The sequence below is a fragment of the Ranitomeya variabilis genome, chromosome 6 (assembly GCF_051348905.1).
Source record: "Ranitomeya variabilis isolate aRanVar5 chromosome 6, aRanVar5.hap1, whole genome shotgun sequence".
Taxonomy (NCBI): domain Eukaryota; kingdom Metazoa; phylum Chordata; class Amphibia; order Anura; family Dendrobatidae; genus Ranitomeya; species Ranitomeya variabilis.
Window position 1 is genome coordinate 495775886 of NC_135237.1, and position 17994 is coordinate 495793879.

Below are 17994 nucleotides of genomic sequence, written 5' to 3' on the forward strand. Positions count from 1 at the left end.
GAGCGGCTCCTTGCCAGACACCGACCTTAAGCAACCTAGAGGCTGGAAGCCCCAAGCCCCACAAGTCCGTGAAGAGAAAGGAAAGCACAAAAGGGCCTCTTGCTGAGCACTGGACTGGACAGGACAGGGCAGCCAGAGTGCAAAGTAGAAAAGCAGCAAGTGAGAGGCTTGTCTCTGCCTACGGCCACACCACCCTGAACACGCCCGATCTCGTCTGATCTCGGAAGCTAAGCAGGGTCGGGCCTGGTTAGTACTTGGATGGGAGACCGCCTGGGAATACCAGGTGCTGTAGGCTTTTGCTTTTTCCTTCCTTCCACCAGCAGGGGTCACTCTCCTCTATGCCTTTTTTCCATTCCCTTTCACAAGGGCACACATGCTTCTTTCTTCTTGTCATTTGCTTTCACTCTTGCGCTATTCCATCCTTGCAAAATGCCAGCATCCTTCTCATCACCGTGGGCCTCCAGCATTGTTGCTTATTTACTTTTAATACTAGGCTTCTTTTCAACAGGACCAGCGCCTCCTGCGGGCTTGGAAGCAACCGCCGGCAACCTGGTGGCCAGTTTACAGGCCGAAGCAAGCAGAACACCTTTGCAGGCAACACGACTCCCCTGAAGAGCAGCTCACAGTCACTCGCAACCATCTCACCCTCTTCCTTCATTCGCTCCTGGACGTCTCGATCCACCTCAAGTTGCTGCTCCAGCTTGCTCTTTCTGTCACGTCCCCCCCCCCCAGATGAATGGTTAAAGGTACCGTCACATTAAGCGACGCTGCAGCGATATCGACAACGATGCCGATCGCTGCAGCGTCGCTGTGTGGTCGCTGGAGAGCTGTCACACAGACAGCTCTCCAGTGACCAACGATGCCGAAGTCCCCGGGTAACCAGGGTAAACATCGGGTTACTAAGCGCAGGGCCGCGCTTAGTAACCCGATGTTTACCCTGGTTACCAGTGTAAATGTAAAAAAAAAAAAACAGTACATACTTACATTCCAGTGTCTGCCGCGTCCCCCGGCGTCCGCTTCCCTGCACTGTGTAAGCGCCGGCCCTAAAGCACAGCGGTGACGTCACCGCTGTGCTTTGCTTTCCGGCCGGCACTGACACAGTCAGTGCAGAAAGCTATGAGCAGCAGCGCGGACGCCGGGGGACGTGACAGACATCAGAGGGTGAGTATGTAGTGTTTTTTTTTTACTTTTACAATGGTAACCAGGGTAAATATCGGGTTACTAAGCGCGGCCCTGCGCTTAGTAACTCGATATTTGCCCTGGTTACCATTGTAAAACATTGCTGGCATCGTTGCTTTTGCTGTCAAACACGACGATACACGCCGATCTGACGACCAAATAAAGTTCTGGACTTTCAGCAACGACCAGCGATATCACAGCAGGATCCAGATCGCTGCTGCGTGTCAAACACAACGATATCGCTATCCAGGACGCTGCAACGTCACAGATCGCTATCGTTATCGCTGTTAAGTCGCTTAATGTGACGGTACCTTTAGCCTGCAGGAGACCCTGCGTCGAGCCATTTTTAAAGACACCTGATGCTCAGGCCCTGCTGCGGCAGGTGTTTCACTGCAAAACAAACAACGCCTATAGGGGCAGCCCAGCCTTTGCATGGGCCCTTCGGAGCCCGCCTCCACATGGTCAGAGTTCTCGCCACCACGCGAGCCTGAGGAAGGCTGGCCAGGCGATGGGCCAAGCAGCGTCTACTGGCCACACCACCCTGGATACGCCCGATCTCGTCCGATCTCGGAAGCAAAGCAGGGCTGGGCTTGGACAGTACTTGGATGGGAGACCTCCTGGGAACACCAGGTGCTGTAGACAGTTTTGATGACATCTTGCTCGGCTAGTATAGAGCGGCTCCTTGCCAGACACCGACCTTAAGCAACCTAGAGGCTGGAAGCCCCAAGCCCCACAAGTCCGTGAAGAGAAAGGAAAGCACAAAAGGGCCTCTTGCTGAGCACTGGACTGGACAGGACAGGGCAGCCAGAGTGCAAAGTAGAAAAGCAGCAAGTGAGAGGCTTGTCTCTGCCTACGGCCACACCACCCTGAACACGCCCGATCTCGTCTGATCTCGGAAGCTAAGCAGGGTCGGGCCTGGTTAGTACTTGGATGGGAGACCGCCTGGGAATACCAGGTGCTGTAGGCTTTTGCTTTTTCCTTCCTTCCACCAGCAGGGGTCACTCTCCTCTATGCCTTTTTTCCATTCCCTTTCACAAGGGCACACATGCTTCTTTCTTCTTGTCATTTGCTTTCACTCTTGCGCTATTCCATCCTTGCAAAATGCCAGCATCCTTCTCATCACCGTGGGCCTCCAGCATTGTTGCTTATTTACTTTTAATACTAGGCTTCTTTTCAACAGGACCAGCGCCTCCTGCAGGCTTGGAAGCAACCGCCGGCAACCTGGTGGCCAGTTTACAGGCCGAAGCAAGCAGAACACCTTTGCAGGCAACACGACTCCCCTGAAGAGCAGCTCACAGTCACTCGCAACCATCTCACCCTCTTCCTTCATTCGCTCCTGGACGTCTCGATCCACCTCAAGTTGCTGCTCCAGCTTGCTCTTTCTGTCACGTCCCCCCCCCCCAGATGAATGGTTAAAGGTACCGTCACATTAAGCGACGCTGCAGCGATATCGACAACGATGCCGATCGCTGCAGCGTCGCTGTGTGGTCGCTGGAGAGCTGTCACACAGACAGCTCTCCAGTGACCAACGATGCCGAAGTCCCCGGGTAACCAGGGTAAACATCGGGTTACTAAGCGCAGGGCCGCGCTTAGTAACCCGATGTTTACCCTGGTTACCAGTGTAAATGTAAAAAAAAAAAACAGTACATACTTACATTCCAGTGTCTGCCGCGTCCCCCGGCGTCCGCTTCCCTGCACTGAGTAATCGCCGGCCCTAAAGCACAGCGGTGACGTCACCGCTGTGCTTTGCTTTCCGGCCGGCACTGACACAGTCAGTGCAGAAAGCTATGAGCAGCAGCGCGGACGCCGGGGGACGTGACAGACATCAGAGGGTGAGTATGTAGTGTTTTTTTTTTACTTTTACAATGGTAACCAGGGTAAATATCGTGTTACTAAGCGCGGCCCTGCGCTTAGTAACTCGATATTTGCCCTGGTTACCATTGTAAAACATTGCTGGCATCGTTGCTTTTGCTGTCAAACACGACGATACACGCCGATCTGACGACCAAATAAAGTTCTGGACTTTCCAGCAACGACCAGCGATATCACAGCAGGATCCAGATCGCTGCTGCGTGTCAAACACAACGATATCGCTATCCAGGACGCTGCAACGTCACAGATCGCTATCGTTATCGTTGTTAAGTCGCTTAATGTGACGGTACCTTTAGCCTGCAGGAGACCCTGCGTCGAGCCATTTTTAAAGACACCTGATGCTCAGGCCCTGCTGCGGCAGGTGTTTCACTGCAAAACAAACAACGCCTATAGGGGCAGCCCAGCCTTTGCATGGGCCCTTCGGAGCCCGCCTCCACATGGTCAGAGTTCTCGCCACCACGCGAGCCTGAGGAAGGCTGGCCAGGCGATGGGCCAAGCGATGGGCCAAGCCGCGTCTACTGGCCACACCACCCTGGATACGCCCGATCTCGTCCGATCTCGGAAGCAAAGCAGGGCTGGGCTTGGACAGTACTTGGATGGGAGACCTCCTGGGAACACCAGGTGCTGTAGACAGTTTTGATGACATCTTGCTCGGCTAGTATAGAGCGGCTCCTTGCCAGACACCGACCTTAAGTAACCTAGAGGCTGGAAGCCCCAAGCCCCACAAGTCCGTGAAGAGAAAGGAAAGCACAAAAGGGCCTCTTGCTGAGCACTGGACTGGACAGGACAGGGCAGCCAGAGTGCAAAGTAGAAAAGCAGCAAGTGAGAGGCTTGTCTCTGCCTACGGCCACACCACCCTGAACACGCCCGATCTCGTCTGATCTCGGAAGCTAAGCAGGGTCGGGCCTGGTTAGTACTTGGATGGGAGACCGCCTGGGAATACCAGGTGCTGTAGGCTTTTGCTTTTTCCTTCCTTCCACCAGCAGGGGTCACTCTCCTCTATGCCTTTTTTCCATTCCCTTTCACAAGGGCACACATGCTTCTTTCTTCTTGTCATTTGCTTTCACTCTTGCACTATTCCATCCTTGCAAAATGCCAGCATCCTTCTCATCACCGTGGGCCTCCAGCATTGTTGCTTATTTACTTTTAATACTAGGCTTCTTTTCAACAGGACCAGCGCCTCCTGCGGGCTTGGAAGCAACCGCCGGCAACCTGGTGGCCAGTTTACAGGCCGAAGCAAGCAGAACACCTTTGCAGGCAACACGACTCCCCTGAAGAGCAGCTCACAGTCACTCGCAACCATCTCACCCTCTTCCTTCATTCGCTCCTGGACGTCTCGATCCACCTCAAGTTGCTGCTCCAGCTTGCTCTTTCTGTCACGTCCCCCCCCCCCCAGATGAATGGTTAAAGGTACCGTCACATTAAGCGACGCTGCAGCGATATCGACAACGATGCCGATCGCTGCAGCGTCGCTGTGTGGTCGCTGGAGAGCTGTCACACAGACAGCTCTCCAGTGACCAACGATGCCGAAGTCCCCGGGTAACCAGGGTAAACATCGGGTTACTAAGCGCAGGGCCGCGCTTAGTAACCCGATGTTTACCCTGGTTACCAGTGTAAATGTAAAAAAAAAAAACAGTACATACTTACATTCCAGTGTCTGCCGCGTCCCCCGGCGTCCGCTTCCCTGCACTGAGTAATCGCCGGCCCTAAAGCACAGCGGTGACGTCACCGCTGTGCTTTGCTTTCCGGCCGGCACTGACACAGTCAGTGCAGAAAGCTATGAGCAGCAGCGCGGACGCCGGGGGACGTGACAGACATCAGAGGGTGAGTATGTAGTGTTTTTTTTTTACTTTTACAATGGTAACCAGGGTAAATATCGTGTTACTAAGCGCGGCCCTGCGCTTAGTAACTCGATATTTGCCCTGGTTACCATTGTAAAACATTGCTGGCATCGTTGCTTTTGCTGTCAAACACGACGATACACGCCGATCTGACGACCAAATAAAGTTCTGGACTTTCAGCAACGACCAGCGATATCACAGCAGGATCCAGATCGCTGCTGCGTGTCAAACACAACGATATCGCTATCCAGGACGCTGCAACGTCACAGATCGCTATCGTTATCGTTGTTAAGTCGCTTAATGTGACGGTACCTTTAGCCTGCAGGAGACCCTGCGTCGAGCCATTTTTAAAGACACCTGATGCTCAGGCCCTGCTGCGGCAGGTGTTTCACTGCAAAACAAACAACGCCTATAGGGGCAGCCCAGCCTTTGCATGGGCCCTTCGGAGCCCGCCTCCACATGGTCAGAGTTCTCGCCACCACGCGAGCCTGAGGAAGGCTGGCCAGGCGATGGGCCAAGCAGCGTCTACTGGCCACACCACCCTGGATACGCCCGATCTCGTCCGATCTCGGAAGCAAAGCAGGGCTGGGCTTGGACAGTACTTGGATGGGAGACCTCCTGGGAACACCAGGTGCTGTAGACAGTTTTGATGACATCTTGCTCGGCTAGTATAGAGCGGCTCCTTGCCAGACACCGACCTTAAGCAACCTAGAGGCTGGAAGCCCCAAGCCCCACAAGTCCGTGAAGAGAAAGGAAAGCACAAAAGGGCCTCTTGCTGAGCACTGGACTGGACAGGACAGGGCAGCCAGAGTGCAAAGTAGAAAAGCAGCAAGTGAGAGGCTTGTCTCTGCCTACGGCCACACCACCCTGAACACGCCCGATCTCGTCTGATCTCGGAAGCTAAGCAGGGTCGGGCCTGGTTAGTACTTGGATGGGAGACCGCCTGGGAATACCAGGTGCTGTAGGCTTTTGCTTTTTCCTTCCTTCCACCAGCAGGGGTCACTCTCCTCTATGCCTTTTTTCCATTCCCTTTCACAAGGGCACACATGCTTCTTTCTTCTTGTCATTTGCTTTCACTCTTGCGCTATTCCATCCTTGCAAAATGCCAGCATCCTTCTCATCACCGTGGGCCTCCAGCATTGTTGCTTATTTACTTTTAATACTAGGCTTCTTTTCAACAGGACCAGCGCCTCCTGCGGGCTTGGAAGCAACCGCCGGCAACCTGGTGGCCAGTTTACAGGCCGAAGCAAGCAGAACACCTTTGCAGGCAACACGACTCCCCTGAAGAGCAGCTCACAGTCACTCGCAACCATCTCACCCTCTTCCTTCATTCGCTCCTGGACGTCTCGATCCACCTCAAGTTGCTGCTCCAGCTTGCTCTTTCTGTCACGTCCCCCCCCCCCAGATGAATGGTTAAAGGTACCGTCACATTAAGCGACGCTGCAGCGATATCGACAACGATGCCGATCGCTGCAGCGTCGCTGTGTGGTCGCTGGAGAGCTGTCACACAGACAGCTCTCCAGTGACCAACGATGCCGAAGTCCCCGGGTAACCAGGGTAAACATCGGGTTACTAAGCGCAGGGCCGCGCTTAGTAACCCGATGTTTACCCTGGTTACCAGTGTAAATGTAAAAAAAAAAAAACAGTACATACTTACATTCCAGTGTCTGCCGCGTCCCCCGGCGTCCGCTTCCCTGCACTGTGTAAGCGCCGGCCCTAAAGCACAGCGGTGACGTCACCGCTGTGCTTTGCTTTCCGGCCGGCACTGACACAGTCAGTGCAGAAAGCTATGAGCAGCAGCGCGGACGCCGGGGGACGTGACAGACATCAGAGGGTGAGTATGTAGTGTTTTTTTTTTACTTTTACAATGGTAACCAGGGTAAATATCGGGTTACTAAGCGCGGCCCTGCGCTTAGTAACTCGATATTTGCCCTGGTTACCATTGTAAAACATTGCTGGCATCGTTGCTTTTGCTGTCAAACACGACGATACACGCCGATCTGACGACCAAATAAAGTTCTGGACTTTCAGCAACGACCAGCGATATCACAGCAGGATCCAGATCGCTGCTGCGTGTCAAACACAACGATATCGCTATCCAGGACGCTGCAACGTCACAGATCGCTATCGTTATCGCTGTTAAGTCGCTTAATGTGACGGTACCTTTAGCCTGCAGGAGACCCTGCGTCGAGCCATTTTTAAAGACACCTGATGCTCAGGCCCTGCTGCGGCAGGTGTTTCACTGCAAAACAAACAACGCCTATAGGGGCAGCCCAGCCTTTGCATGGGCCCTTCGGAGCCCGCCTCCACATGGTCAGAGTTCTCGCCACCACGCGAGCCTGAGGAAGGCTGGCCAGGCGATGGGCCAAGCAGCGTCTACTGGCCACACCACCCTGGATACGCCCGATCTCGTCCGATCTCGGAAGCAAAGCAGGGCTGGGCTTGGACAGTACTTGGATGGGAGACCTCCTGGGAACACCAGGTGCTGTAGACAGTTTTGATGACATCTTGCTCGGCTAGTATAGAGCGGCTCCTTGCCAGACACCGACCTTAAGCAACCTAGAGGCTGGAAGCCCCAAGCCCCACAAGTCCGTGAAGAGAAAGGAAAGCACAAAAGGGCCTCTTGCTGAGCACTGGACTGGACAGGACAGGGCAGCCAGAGTGCAAAGTAGAAAAGCAGCAAGTGAGAGGCTTGTCTCTGCCTACGGCCACACCACGCTGAACACGCCCGATCTCGTCTGATCTCGGAAGCTAAGCAGGGTCGGGCCTGGTTAGTACTTGGATGGGAGACCGCCTGGGAATACCAGGTGCTGTAGGCTTTTGCTTTTTCCTTCCTTCCACCAGCAGGGGTCACTCTCCTCTATGCCTTTTTTCCATTCCCTTTCACAAGGGCACACATGCTTCTTTCTTCTTGTCATTTGCTTTCACTCTTGCGCTATTCCATCCTTGCAAAATGCCAGCATCCTTCTCATCACCGTGGGCCTCCAGCATTGTTGCTTATTTACTTTTAATACTAGGCTTCTTTTCAACAGGACCAGCGCCTCCTGCAGGCTTGGAAGCAACCGCCGGCAACCTGGTGGCCAGTTTACAGGCCGAAGCAAGCAGAACACCTTTGCAGGCAACACGACTCCCCTGAAGAGCAGCTCACAGTCACTCGCAACCATCTCACCCTCTTCCTTCATTCGCTCCTGGACGTCTCGATCCACCTCAAGTTGCTGCTCCAGCTTGCTCTTTCTGTCACGTCCCCCCCCCCAGATGAATGGTTAAAGGTACCGTCACATTAAGCGACGCTGCAGCGATATCGACAACGATGCCGATCGCTGCAGCGTCGCTGTGTGGTCGCTGGAGAGCTGTCACACAGACAGCTCTCCAGTGACCAACGATGCCGAAGTCCCCGGGTAACCAGGGTAAACATCGGGTTACTAAGCGCAGGGCCGCGCTTAGTAACCCGATGTTTACCCTGGTTACCAGTGTAAATGTAAAAAAAAAAAAACAGTACATACTTACATTCCAGTGTCTGCCGTGTCCCCCGGCGTCCGCTTCCCTGCACTGTGTAAGCGCCGGCCCTAAAGCACAGCGGTGACGTCACCGCTGTGCTTTGCTTTCCGGCCGGCACTGACACAGTCAGTGCAGAAAGCTATGAGCAGCAGCGCGGACGCCGGGGGACGTGACAGACATCAGAGGGTGAGTATGTAGTGTTTTTTTTTTACTTTTACAATGGTAACCAGGGTAAATATCGTGTTACTAAGCGCGGCCCTGCGCTTAGTAACTCGATATTTGCCCTGGTTACCATTGTAAAACATTGCTGGCATCGTTGCTTTTGCTGTCAAACACGACGATACACGCCGATCTGACGACCAAATAAAGTTCTGGACTTTCAGCAACGACCAGCGATATCACAGCAGGATCCAGATCGCTGCTGCGTGTCAAACACAACGATATCGCTATCCAGGACGCTGCAACGTCACAGATCGCTATCGTTATCGCTGTTAAGTCGCTTAATGTGACGGTACCTTTAGCCTGCAGGAGACCCTGCGTCGAGCCATTTTTAAAGACACCTGATGCTCAGGCCCTGCTGCGGCAGGTGTTTCACTGCAAAACAAACAACGCCTATAGGGGCAGCCCAGCCTTTGCATGGGCCCTTCGGAGCCCGCCTCCACATGGTCAGAGTTCTCGCCACCACGCGAGCCTGAGGAAGGCTGGCCAGGCGATGGGCCAAGCAGCGTCTACTGGCCACACCACCCTGGATACGCCCGATCTCGTCCGATCTCGGAAGCAAAGCAGGGCTGGGCTTGGACAGTACTTGGATGGGAGACCTCCTGGGAACACCAGGTGCTGTAGACAGTTTTGATGACATCTTGCTCGGCTAGTATAGAGCGGCTCCTTGCCAGACACCGACCTTAAGCAACCTAGAGGCTGGAAGCCCCAAGCCCCACAAGTCCGTGAAGAGAAAGGAAAGCACAAAAGGGCCTCTTGCTGAGCACTGGACTGGACAGGAGAGGGCAGCCAGAGTGCAAAGTAGAAAAGCAGCAAGTGAGAGGCTTGTCTCTGCCTACGGCCACACCACCCTGAACACGCCCGATCTCGTCTGATCTCGGACGCTAAGCAGGGTCGGGCCTGGTTAGTACTTGGATGGGAGACCGCCTGGGAATACCAGGTGCTGTAGGCTTTTGCTTTTTCCTTCCTTCCACCAGCAGGGGTCACTCTCCTCTATGCCTTTTTTCCATTCCCTTTCACAAGGGCACACATGCTTCTTTCTTCTTGTCATTTGCTTTCACTCTTGCGCTATTCCATCCTTGCAAAATGCCAGCATCCTTCTCATCACCGTGGGCCTCCAGCATTGTTGCTTATTTACTTTTAATACTAGGCTTCTTTTCAACAGGACCAGCGCCTCCTGCGGGCTTGGAAGCAACCGCCGGCAACCTGGTGGCCAGTTTACAGGCCGAAGCAAGCAGAACACCTTTGCAGGCAACACGACTCCCCTGAAGAGCAGCTCACAGTCACTCGCAACCATCTCACCCTCTTCCTTCATTCGCTCCTGGACGTCTCGATCCACCTCAAGTTGCTGCTCCAGCTTGCTCTTTCTGTCACGTCCCCCCCCCCCAGATGAATGGTTAAAGGTACCGTCACATTAAGCGACGCTGCAGCGATATCGACAACGATGCCGATCGCTGCAGCGTCGCTGTGTGGTCGCTGGAGAGCTGTCACACAGACAGCTCTCCAGTGACCAACGATGCCGAAGTCCCCGGGTAACCAGGGTAAACATCGGGTTACTAAGCGCAGGGCCGCGCTTAGTAACCCGATGTTTACCCTGGTTACCAGTGTAAATGTAAAAAAAAAAAAACAGTACATACTTACATTCCAGTGTCTGCCGTGTCCCCCGGCGTCCGCTTCCCTGCACTGTGTAAGCGCCGGCCCTAAAGCACAGCGGTGACGTCACCGCTGTGCTTTGCTTTCCGGCCGGCACTGACACAGTCAGTGCAGAAAGCTATGAGCAGCAGCGCGGACGCCGGGGGACGTGACAGACATCAGAGGGTGAGTATGTAGTGTTTTTTTTTTACTTTTACAATGGTAACCAGGGTAAATATCGTGTTACTAAGCGCGGCCCTGCGCTTAGTAACTCGATATTTGCCCTGGTTACCATTGTAAAACATTGCTGGCATCGTTGCTTTTGCTGTCAAACACGACGATACACGCCGATCTGACGACCAAATAAAGTTCTGGACTTTCAGCAACGACCAGCGATATCACAGCAGGATCCAGATCGCTGCTGCGTGTCAAACACAACGATATCGCTATCCAGGACGCTGCAACGTCACAGATCGCTATCGTTATCGCTGTTAAGTCGCTTAATGTGACGGTACCTTTAGCCTGCAGGAGACCCTGCGTCGAGCCATTTTTAAAGACACCTGATGCTCAGGCCCTGCTGCGGCAGGTGTTTCACTGCAAAACAAACAACGCCTATAGGGGCAGCCCAGCCTTTGCATGGGCCCTTCGGAGCCCGCCTCCACATGGTCAGAGTTCTCGCCACCACGCGAGCCTGAGGAAGGCTGGCCAGGCGATGGGCCAAGCAGCGTCTACTGGCCACACCACCCTGGATACGCCCGATCTCGTCCGATCTCGGAAGCAAAGCAGGGCTGGGCTTGGACAGTACTTGGATGGGAGACCTCCTGGGAACACCAGGTGCTGTAGACAGTTTTGATGACATCTTGCTCGGCTAGTATAGAGCGGCTCCTTGCCAGACACCGACCTTAAGCAACCTAGAGGCTGGAAGCCCCAAGCCCCACAAGTCCGTGAAGAGAAAGGAAAGCACAAAAGGGCCTCTTGCTGAGCACTGGACTGGACAGGAGAGGGCAGCCAGAGTGCAAAGTAGAAAAGCAGCAAGTGAGAGGCTTGTCTCTGCCTACGGCCACACCACCCTGAACACGCCCGATCTCGTCTGATCTCGGAAGCTAAGCAGGGTCGGGCCTGGTTAGTACTTGGATGGGAGACCGCCTGGGAATACCAGGTGCTGTAGGCTTTTGCTTTTTCCTTCCTTCCACCAGCAGGGGTCACTCTCCTCTATGCCTTTTTTCCATTCCCTTTCACAAGGGCACACATGCTTCTTTCTTCTTGTCATTTGCTTTCACTCTTGCGCTATTCCATCCTTGCAAAATGCCAGCATCCTTCTCATCACCGTGGGCCTCCAGCATTGTTGCTTATTTACTTTTAATACTAGGCTTCTTTTCAACAGGACCAGCGCCTCCTGCGGGCTTGGAAGCAACCGCCGGCAACCTGGTGGCCAGTTTACAGGCCGAAGCAAGCAGAACACCTTTGCAGGCAACACGACTCCCCTGAAGAGCAGCTCACAGTCACTCGCAACCATCTCACCCTCTTCCTTCATTCGCTCCTGGACGTCTCGATCCACCTCAAGTTGCTGCTCCAGCTTGCTCTTTCTGTCACGTCCCCCCCCCCCCCAGATGAATGGTTAAAGGTACCGTCACATTAAGCGACGCTGCAGCGATATCGACAACGATGCCGATCGCTGCAGCGTCGCTGTGTGGTCGCTGGAGAGCTGTCACACAGACAGCTCTCCAGTGACCAACGATGCCGAAGTCCCCGGGTAACCAGGGTAAACATCGGGTTACTAAGCGCAGGGCCGCGCTTAGTAACCCGATGTTTACCCTGGTTACCAGTGTAAATGTAAAAAAAAAAAAACAGTACATACTTACATTCCAGTGTCTGCCGCGTCCCCCGGCGTCCGCTTCCCTGCACTGTGTAAGCGCCGGCCCTAAAGCACAGCGGTGACGTCACCGCTGTGCTTTGCTTTCCGGCCGGCACTGACACAGTCAGTGCAGAAAGCTATGAGCAGCAGCGCGGACGCCGGGGGACGTGACAGACATCAGAGGGTGAGTATGTAGTGTTTTTTTTTTACTTTTACAATGGTAACCAGGGTAAATATCGTGTTACTAAGCGCGGCCCTGCGCTTAGTAACTCGATATTTGCCCTGGTTACCATTGTAAAACATTGCTGGCATCGTTGCTTTTGCTGTCAAACACGACGATACACGCCGATCTGACGACCAAATAAAGTTCTGGACTTTCAGCAACGACCAGCGATATCACAGCAGGATCCAGATCGCTGCTGCGTGTCAAACACAACGATATCGCTATCCAGGACGCTGCAACGTCACAGATCGCTATCGTTATCGTTGTTAAGTCGCTTAATGTGACGGTACCTTTAGCCTGCAGGAGACCCTGCGTCGAGCCATTTTTAAAGACACCTGATGCTCAGGCCCTGCTGCGGCAGGTGTTTCACTGCAAAACAAACAACGCCTATAGGGGCAGCCCAGCCTTTGCATGGGCCCTTCGGAGCCCGCCTCCACATGGTCAGAGTTCTCGCCACCACGCGAGCCTGAGGAAGGCTGGCCAGGCGATGGGCCAAGCAGCGTCTACTGGCCACACCACCCTGGATACGCCCGATCTCGTCCGATCTCGGAAGCAAAGCAGGGCTGGGCTTGGACAGTACTTGGATGGGAGACCTCCTGGGAACACCAGGTGCTGTAGACAGTTTTGATGACATCTTGCTCGGCTAGTATAGAGCGGCTCCTTGCCAGACACCGACCTTAAGCAACCTAGAGGCTGGAAGCCCCAAGCCCCACAAGTCCGTGAAGAGAAAGGAAAGCACAAAAGGGCCTCTTGCTGAGCACTGGACTGGACTGGACTGGACAGGACAGGGCAGCCAGAGTGCAAAGTAGAAAAGCAGCAAGTGAGAGGCTTGTCTCTGCCTACGGCCACACCACCCTGAACACGCCCGATCTCGTCTGATCTCGGAAGCTAAGCAGGGTCGGGCCTGGTTAGTACTTGGATGGGAGACCGCCTGGGAATACCAGGTGCTGTAGGCTTTTGCTTTTTCCTTCCTTCCACCAGCAGGGGTCACTCTACTCTATGCCTTTTTTCCATTCCCTTTCACAAGGGCACACATGCTTCTTTCTTCTTGTCATTTGCTTTCACTCTTGCGCTATTCCATCCTTGCAAAATGCCAGCATCCTTCTCATCACCGTGGGCCTCCAGCATTGTTGCTTATTTACTTACTTCTTTTCAACAGGACCAGCGCCTCCTGCGGGCTTGGAAGCAACCGCCGGCAACCTGGTGGCCAGTTTACAGGCCGAAGCAAGCAGAACACCTTTGCAGGCAACACGACTCCCCTGAAGAGCAGCTCACAGTCACTCGCAACCATCTCACCCTCTTCCTTCATTCGCTCCTGGACGTCTCGATCCACCTCAAGTTGCTGCTCCAGCTTGCTCTTTCTGTCACGTCCCCCCCCCCCAGATGAATGGTTAAAGGTACCGTCACATTAAGCGACGCTGCAGCGATATCGACAACGATGCCGATCGCTGCAGCGTCGCTGTGTGGTCGCTGGAGAGCTGTCACACAGACAGCTCTCCAGTGACCAACGATGCCGAAGTCCCCGGGTAACCAGGGTAAACATCGGGTTACTAAGCGCAGGGCCGCGCTTAGTAACCCGATGTTTACCCTGGTTACCAGTGTAAATGTAAAAAAAAAAAACAGTACATACTTACATTCCAGTGTCTGCCGCGTCCCCCGGCGTCCGCTTCCCTGCACTGAGTAATCGCCGGCCCTAAAGCACAGCGGTGACGTCACCGCTGTGCTTTGCTTTCCGGCCGGCACTGACACAGTCAGTGCAGAAAGCTATGAGCAGCAGCGCGGACGCCGGGGGACGTGACAGACATCAGAGGGTGAGTATGTAGTGTTTTTTTTTTACTTTTACAATGGTAACCAGGGTAAATATCGTGTTACTAAGCGCGGCCCTGCGCTTAGTAACTCGATATTTGCCCTGGTTACCATTGTAAAACATTGCTGGCATCGTTGCTTTTGCTGTCAAACACGACGATACACGCCGATCTGACGACCAAATAAAGTTCTGGACTTTCAGCAACGACCAGCGATATCACAGCAGGATCCAGATCGCTGCTGCGTGTCAAACACAACGATATCGCTATCCAGGACGCTGCAACGTCACAGATCGCTATCGTTATCGTTGTTAAGTCGCTTAATGTGACGGTACCTTTAGCCTGCAGGAGACCCTGCGTCGAGCCATTTTTAAAGACACCTGATGCTCAGGCCCTGCTGCGGCAGGTGTTTCACTGCAAAACAAACAACGCCTATAGGGGCAGCCCAGCCTTTGCATGGGCCCTTCGGAGCCCGCCTCCACATGGTCAGAGTTCTCGCCACCACGCGAGCCTGAGGAAGGCTGGCCAGGCGATGGGCCAAGCCGCGTCTACTGGCCACACCACCCTGGATACGCCCGATCTCGTCCGATCTCGGAAGCAAAGCAGGGCTGGGCTTGGACAGTACTTGGATGGGAGACCTCCTGGGAACACCAGGTGCTGTAGACAGTTTTGATGACATCTTGCTCGGCTAGTATAGAGCGGCTCCTTGCCAGACACCGACCTTAAGTAACCTAGAGGCTGGAAGCCCCAAGCCCCACAAGTCCGTGAAGAGAAAGGAAAGCACAAAAGGGCCTCTTGCTGAGCACTGGACTGGACAGGACAGGGCAGCCAGAGTGCAAAGTAGAAAAGCAGCAAGTGAGAGGCTTGTCTCTGCCTACGGCCACACCACCCTGAACACGCCCGATCTCGTCTGATCTCGGAAGCTAAGCAGGGTCGGGCCTGGTTAGTACTTGGATGGGAGACCGCCTGGGAATACCAGGTGCTGTAGGCTTTTGCTTTTTCCTTCCTTCCACCAGCAGGGGTCACTCTCCTCTATGCCTTTTTTCCATTCCCTTTCACAAGGGCACACATGCTTCTTTCTTCTTGTCATTTGCTTTCACTCTTGCGCTATTCCATCCTTGCAAAATGCCAGCATCCTTCTCATCACCGTGGGCCTCCAGCATTGTTGCTTATTTACTTTTAATACTAGGCTTCTTTTCAACAGGACCAGCGCCTCCTGCGGGCTTGGAAGCAACCGCCGGCAACCTGGTGGCCAGTTTACAGGCCGAAGCAAGCAGAACACCTTTGCAGGCAACACGACTCCCCTGAAGAGCAGCTCACAGTCACTCGCAACCATCTCACCCTCTTCCTTCATTCGCTCCTGGACGTCTCGATCCACCTCAAGTTGCTGCTCCAGCTTGCTCTTTCTGTCACGTCCCCCCCCCCCAGATGAATGGTTAAAGGTACCGTCACATTAAGCGACGCTGCAGCGATATCGACAACGATGCCGATCGCTGCAGCGTCGCTGTGTGGTCGCTGGAGAGCTGTCACACAGACAGCTCTCCAGTGACCAACGATGCCGAAGTCCCCGGGTAACCAGGGTAAACATCGGGTTACTAAGCGCAGGGCCGCGCTTAGTAACCCGATGTTTACCCTGGTTACCAGTGTAAATGTAAAAAAAAAAAACAGTACATACTTACATTCCAGTGTCTGCCGCGTCCCCCGGCGTCCGCTTCCCTGCACTGAGTAATCGCCGGCCCTAAAGCACAGCGGTGACGTCACCGCTGTGCTTTGCTTTCCGGCCGGCACTGACACAGTCAGTGCAGAAAGCTATGAGCAGCAGCGCGGACGCCGGGGGACGTGACAGACATCAGAGGGTGAGTATGTAGTGTTTTTTTTTTACTTTTACAATGGTAACCAGGGTAAATATCGTGTTACTAAGCGCGGCCCTGCGCTTAGTAACTCGATATTTGCCCTGGTTACCATTGTAAAACATTGCTGGCATCGTTGCTTTTGCTGTCAAACACGACGATACACGCCGATCTGACGACCAAATAAAGTTCTGGACTTTCCAGCAACGACCAGCGATATCACAGCAGGATCCAGATCGCTGCTGCGTGTCAAACACAACGATATCGCTATCCAGGACGCTGCAACGTCACAGATCGCTATCGTTATCGTTGTTAAGTCGCTTAATGTGACGGTACCTTTAGCCTGCAGGAGACCCTGCGTCGAGCCATTTTTAAAGACACCTGATGCTCAGGCCCTGCTGCGGCAGGTGTTTCACTGCAAAACAAACAACGCCTATAGGGGCAGCCCAGCCTTTGCATGGGCCCTTCGGAGCCCGCCTCCACATGGTCAGAGTTCTCGCCACCACGCGAGCCTGAGGAAGGCTGGCCAGGCGATGGGCCAAGCGATGGGCCAAGCCGCGTCTACTGGCCACACCACCCTGGATACGCCCGATCTCGTCCGATCTCGGAAGCAAAGCAGGGCTGGGCTTGGACAGTACTTGGATGGGAGACCTCCTGGGAACACCAGGTGCTGTAGACAGTTTTGATGACATCTTGCTCGGCTAGTATAGAGCGGCTCCTTGCCAGACACCGACCTTAAGTAACCTAGAGGCTGGAAGCCCCAAGCCCCACAAGTCCGTGAAGAGAAAGGAAAGCACAAAAGGGCCTCTTGCTGAGCACTGGACTGGACAGGACAGGGCAGCCAGAGTGCAAAGTAGAAAAGCAGCAAGTGAGAGGCTTGTCTCTGCCTACGGCCACACCACCCTGAACACGCCCGATCTCGTCTGATCTCGGAAGCTAAGCAGGGTCGGGCCTGGTTAGTACTTGGATGGGAGACCGCCTGGGAATACCAGGTGCTGTAGGCTTTTGCTTTTTCCTTCCTTCCACCAGCAGGGGTCACTCTCCTCTATGCCTTTTTTCCATTCCCTTTCACAAGGGCACACATGCTTCTTTCTTCTTGTCATTTGCTTTCACTCTTGCGCTATTCCATCCTTGCAAAATGCCAGCATCCTTCTCATCACCGTGGGCCTCCAGCATTGTTGCTTATTTACTTTTAATACTAGGCTTCTTTTCAACAGGACCAGCGCCTCCTGCGGGCTTGGAAGCAACCGCCGGCAACCTGGTGGCCAGTTTACAGGCCGAAGCAAGCAGAACACCTTTGCAGGCAACACGACTCCCCTGAAGAGCAGCTCACAGTCACTCGCAACCATCTCACCCTCTTCCTTCATTCGCTCCTGGACGTCTCGATCCACCTCAAGTTGCTGCTCCAGCTTGCTCTTTCTGTCACGTCCCCCCCCCCCCAGATGAATGGTTAAAGGTACCGTCACATTAAGCGACGCTGCAGCGATATCGACAACGATGCCGATCGCTGCAGCGTCGCTGTGTGGTCGCTGGAGAGCTGTCACACAGACAGCTCTCCAGTGACCAACGATGCCGAAGTCCCCGGGTAACCAGGGTAAACATCGGGTTACTAAGCGCAGGGCCGCGCTTAGTAACCCGATGTTTACCCTGGTTACCAGTGTAAATGTAAAAAAAAAAAACAGTACATACTTACATTCCAGTGTCTGCCGCGTCCCCCGGCGTCCGCTTCCCTGCACTGAGTAATCGCCGGCCCTAAAGCACAGCGGTGACGTCACCGCTGTGCTTTGCTTTCCGGCCGGCACTGACACAGTCAGTGCAGAAAGCTATGAGCAGCAGCGCGGACGCCGGGGGACGTGACAGACATCAGAGGGTGAGTATGTAGTGTTTTTTTTTTACTTTTACAATGGTAACCAGGGTAAATATCGTGTTACTAAGCGCGGCCCTGCGCTTAGTAACTCGATATTTGCCCTGGTTACCATTGTAAAACATTGCTGGCATCGTTGCTTTTGCTGTCAAACAC

The 17994-nt window shown here is 54.0% G+C and overlaps 19 non-coding genes across 19 annotated transcripts; all 19 read left to right on the forward strand.

The window, feature by feature from the left end:
• Positions 1–176: 176 nt before the first annotated feature.
• On the forward strand, positions 177–295 carry LOC143783704 (5S ribosomal RNA). Its single transcript, XR_013217375.1, has one exon. It is a non-coding gene; the product is annotated as a 5S ribosomal RNA (ribosomal RNA).
• A 1406-nt stretch (positions 296–1701) lies between these two features.
• LOC143783932 (5S ribosomal RNA) lies at positions 1702–1821 on the forward strand. Its single transcript, XR_013217595.1, has one exon. It is a non-coding gene; the product is annotated as a 5S ribosomal RNA (ribosomal RNA).
• A 206-nt stretch (positions 1822–2027) lies between these two features.
• On the forward strand, positions 2028–2146 carry LOC143783706 (5S ribosomal RNA). The gene has a single exon (XR_013217377.1). It is a non-coding gene; the product is annotated as a 5S ribosomal RNA (ribosomal RNA).
• Positions 2147–3564: 1418 nt separating this feature from the next.
• On the forward strand, positions 3565–3684 carry LOC143783934 (5S ribosomal RNA). The gene has a single exon (XR_013217596.1). It is a non-coding gene; the product is annotated as a 5S ribosomal RNA (ribosomal RNA).
• A 206-nt stretch (positions 3685–3890) lies between these two features.
• On the forward strand, positions 3891–4009 carry LOC143783707 (5S ribosomal RNA). Its single transcript, XR_013217378.1, has one exon. It is a non-coding gene; the product is annotated as a 5S ribosomal RNA (ribosomal RNA).
• Positions 4010–5415: 1406 nt separating this feature from the next.
• LOC143783936 (5S ribosomal RNA) lies at positions 5416–5535 on the forward strand. The gene has a single exon (XR_013217598.1). It is a non-coding gene; the product is annotated as a 5S ribosomal RNA (ribosomal RNA).
• A 206-nt stretch (positions 5536–5741) lies between these two features.
• LOC143783708 (5S ribosomal RNA) lies at positions 5742–5860 on the forward strand. Its single transcript, XR_013217379.1, has one exon. It is a non-coding gene; the product is annotated as a 5S ribosomal RNA (ribosomal RNA).
• A 1406-nt stretch (positions 5861–7266) lies between these two features.
• Positions 7267–7386, forward strand: LOC143783937 (5S ribosomal RNA). Its single transcript, XR_013217599.1, has one exon. It is a non-coding gene; the product is annotated as a 5S ribosomal RNA (ribosomal RNA).
• A 206-nt stretch (positions 7387–7592) lies between these two features.
• Positions 7593–7711, forward strand: LOC143783792 (5S ribosomal RNA). The gene has a single exon (XR_013217461.1). It is a non-coding gene; the product is annotated as a 5S ribosomal RNA (ribosomal RNA).
• Positions 7712–9116: 1405 nt separating this feature from the next.
• LOC143783938 (5S ribosomal RNA) lies at positions 9117–9236 on the forward strand. The gene has a single exon (XR_013217600.1). It is a non-coding gene; the product is annotated as a 5S ribosomal RNA (ribosomal RNA).
• Positions 9237–9442: 206 nt separating this feature from the next.
• Positions 9443–9561, forward strand: LOC143783791 (5S ribosomal RNA). Its single transcript, XR_013217460.1, has one exon. It is a non-coding gene; the product is annotated as a 5S ribosomal RNA (ribosomal RNA).
• Positions 9562–10967: 1406 nt separating this feature from the next.
• Positions 10968–11087, forward strand: LOC143783939 (5S ribosomal RNA). Its single transcript, XR_013217601.1, has one exon. It is a non-coding gene; the product is annotated as a 5S ribosomal RNA (ribosomal RNA).
• Positions 11088–11293: 206 nt separating this feature from the next.
• LOC143783709 (5S ribosomal RNA) lies at positions 11294–11412 on the forward strand. Its single transcript, XR_013217380.1, has one exon. It is a non-coding gene; the product is annotated as a 5S ribosomal RNA (ribosomal RNA).
• Positions 11413–12820: 1408 nt separating this feature from the next.
• On the forward strand, positions 12821–12940 carry LOC143783940 (5S ribosomal RNA). Its single transcript, XR_013217602.1, has one exon. It is a non-coding gene; the product is annotated as a 5S ribosomal RNA (ribosomal RNA).
• Positions 12941–13156: 216 nt separating this feature from the next.
• On the forward strand, positions 13157–13275 carry LOC143783710 (5S ribosomal RNA). The gene has a single exon (XR_013217381.1). It is a non-coding gene; the product is annotated as a 5S ribosomal RNA (ribosomal RNA).
• Positions 13276–14670: 1395 nt separating this feature from the next.
• On the forward strand, positions 14671–14790 carry LOC143783941 (5S ribosomal RNA). Its single transcript, XR_013217603.1, has one exon. It is a non-coding gene; the product is annotated as a 5S ribosomal RNA (ribosomal RNA).
• Positions 14791–14996: 206 nt separating this feature from the next.
• On the forward strand, positions 14997–15115 carry LOC143783711 (5S ribosomal RNA). The gene has a single exon (XR_013217382.1). It is a non-coding gene; the product is annotated as a 5S ribosomal RNA (ribosomal RNA).
• A 1418-nt stretch (positions 15116–16533) lies between these two features.
• On the forward strand, positions 16534–16653 carry LOC143783942 (5S ribosomal RNA). The gene has a single exon (XR_013217604.1). It is a non-coding gene; the product is annotated as a 5S ribosomal RNA (ribosomal RNA).
• Positions 16654–16859: 206 nt separating this feature from the next.
• LOC143783712 (5S ribosomal RNA) lies at positions 16860–16978 on the forward strand. The gene has a single exon (XR_013217383.1). It is a non-coding gene; the product is annotated as a 5S ribosomal RNA (ribosomal RNA).
• The last annotated feature ends 1016 nt before the right edge of the window (positions 16979–17994 follow it).